Source organism: Trichechus manatus, unplaced genomic scaffold, assembly GCF_000243295.1.
Source record: "Trichechus manatus latirostris isolate Lorelei unplaced genomic scaffold, TriManLat1.0 scaffold00024, whole genome shotgun sequence".
In the NCBI taxonomy this organism is placed as follows: domain Eukaryota; kingdom Metazoa; phylum Chordata; class Mammalia; order Sirenia; family Trichechidae; genus Trichechus; species Trichechus manatus.
Window position 1 is genome coordinate 2,488,260 of NW_004443960.1, and position 3,056 is coordinate 2,491,315.

A 3,056-nucleotide genomic window follows, 5' to 3' on the forward strand; every position below is an offset into this window, starting at 1 on the left:
TAGGCTCTCTGTCCACGTGTAGGTGTCTGCCCAGGGACTGGCTTTGGAGACCAGAGGAAGCAGAGGGTGCAGGCCCCCAGGGGGTGAGGAGAGGACAGGACAAAACCTCTCTGGGGTCCCTTACCCCTCTTTGTTCTGCCCTGCCTCATCCCAGGTCGCTGTCCTTTTGGGAAGTGCTGAGCACAGAGTGTCCTCTGCCTATCCTGAGGGCCTCTGCATTTGAGCCCTGACCGCCTGCCCAGGAGGAAGGCCAGACCCCAGGCTCGCCCTTGGTGCTGCCTGGACTGGGGTCACCTTAGTCTAGAAGTATTAATAAAGGTGCCATGCTTCCTTGTTTGTCTCTGTGTGTTGTGGGGAGGGGTCGGCTGGCTGAGGTAGGGGTGCGGCAGCCTGGGCCTGTACGCTCCAGCCAGCACCTCATTCATTCACTCACTCATTCAACAAACTTTAATGTGGCCACATGCGAGGCCCCCTGCTGGGAATCGGAGAGAGCAAAACAGACTGGACGCCGGCCCTCAGGGATGGGGTCACAGAGTAGTGGGGGCACCCCTGCCTGGGGTAGGGTACTCGTGCATGGAAACAACACTTGACGATTGATTGGTGTTTTAATCAATAATCCAGCTATTAAAGTTATGAAACTAACAATCTCATTTTTCTTAAGCTTTTCCACTTACCTTCCAGATGTCATTGTATTAACTAATCTAGTAATTTGGATGTAAAACTCACTTTCACATTCTTGGATGGATACCCAATTCGATTTGGGTAATTAGATAAATTTGACAGATTAACTTCCCCCTCAATATTTAACATGCTTTACAAACCTGGTTAACTGAACTCGATTAGATATTTCAAACAACAGTGACAAAGTTAACGGACTGGGTTCTCTGGACGGAGCGGGGACGCAAATCTTCCTAAGCACTTAAGGGCTCTTGGAAATGGAAACCAGACTTCTAATACATCAGATTACCAGACTCCTTCAACATCCTGAAAAGCCAGTTACTAGTCCCGAATTAAGGAGCCCTGGTGGCACAATGGGTAAGCACTCAGCTACTAACCGAAAGGTTGGCGGTTTGAATCCACCCAGCAGCTCCATCGGAGAAAGACCTGGCATCTGCTTCCATAAAGATTACAATCAAGAAAACCCTATGGGGCAGTTCTGCTCTGTGACACATGGGGTCGCTATGAGTCTAAAATGACCCAGTAGCACTGAACAACAGTCCTGTATCAGTATCAGTGTGCCAGATTGCTTCATTTCTTCCTCTCATGATTACAGATTTCCTCATCTAGTAATTGGGAAGCAATTTACCGTATTTTTTGTAAATGACACTTCCACATAAATAACGCTTCCACACAAATAGCGCACCCACACATATAACACATGGGAATGATGAAATTAAGTAAAACAGTTTTGGCACAGCATGCCCACGCATGTCTTGTGACATTTCCAGAAGTGAAATTTGGTCTCATTCACCATCCTCCCATATTACAGGTAAATCATATTGTTCTGTTCATTTTCTTTCATTCCTTCATTTTCTTTAATCTCCTGCTCATGTGTATAAAAATAGTCTGAAAGTGTTACTTTTGTAGCTGTTTGTGCATTCATACTCATTGGTTTCAACACAGTGTCCCATTGTTCCATTCACCAGAATGACTACTATTGCTAACCTAACAGTTGGGGGCTTGAACTCACCCAGTGGCTCTGCGGAAGAAAGGCCTGACAATCTGCTTCTGTAAAGATTACAGCCAAGAAAATCCTGTGGAGCAGTTCTGCTCTGTAACACATGGGGTCATCATGAGCCAAATCACTCTAGGCAAAGGGTGGGGTTTGTTTGTTCTGTGAGCACTGGAATTCTAGCCTGACTTCCTTTACCTACTTCATTTGATTGGCTCCTTTTGAGAATCATGATAGACTTCTGCTTTTCCACAGAATTACTGATTCTTTTAAAATATTTAAATGGTCTCATCTTGTCTTTCTCTGCCCCAAGCCATGGAATAAGCAACATTCCAAAATTTTTCTTTTTACTGGAGAATAGTAGTAGAGACCAACATCTGGGTACAGCAGTCACTGAGCAGATAGTCTCAGCGAAGATCATGGGTGATACCCTGCTAATCCACCTAGAAATCTTGTTCTAATTATTCTCATAAAGGATTCTATATTCCAATTTTAAATAGATTGACCATTTTCTCCTTTTTTTTTTTTTTTAACCCATTGGTCATTTACAACTGCTCTTAGCAACCTTAACACAAATGCTGCCTAATGCCACCAAACTTCGTTTTTGAGTTGTGATACCGTTTTATCTTCTCTAGGATAACCAAAAGGAGCCCTGGTGACGCAGTGGTTAAAGCGCTTGGCTGCTAACCGAAACGTCGGAGGTTTGACTCCACCAGCTGCTCCGCGGAGAAAGATATGGCAATCTGCTTCCCTAAAGATTAAAGCGTTTAAAACGCTATGGGGCAGTTCTACTCTGCCCTATAGGGTCGCTATTCGTGGGAATCGACTCGATGGCAATGAATTTTATGACAACCGAATGGAAGACCTTGGTGAATCCGCCCAGGAGCGTCATTCCGGGGACACTCTGGACAAACGCTAACCAAAAAGAGAACCACGCGCTCCTCATTGGCCGTCGTAGGGGAGGCGGGCGGGGCGGCCGCGGGCGTCGCAACGGCGCAGTTGATCTTGGGGCCATGTGGGGGCGCCCACCGCGCGTGTCGAGCGCCTGACTGTCGGGTAGTACGGCGGTGAGAGAGTGTCTGAGGTTCGGCAGGACACCTTGATGGACTAGGAGCCGGAGAGGACCGGAAGAAGACCTAGTCAGAGCGCGCCGCTACCCCTGATTGGCTGCCTAGGGCAGCTCGTGCCGGCCGGCGGGAAGGACGCGTTGGCGGCAGGCGCACCGGCCTCTAATTGGCTGGCGGCGGCGGCGGGCAGCCCCGATTGGCTGGGACGACCAGCGAGGCGCGCGGCCACCCACGGGACGGCCAGGCGGTGGTCGGCGGTGACCTGGGGCCCTGAGGCGGCGGCGGTGGCCAAGCTGGAGCCGCGGCTCCTCCGCTCG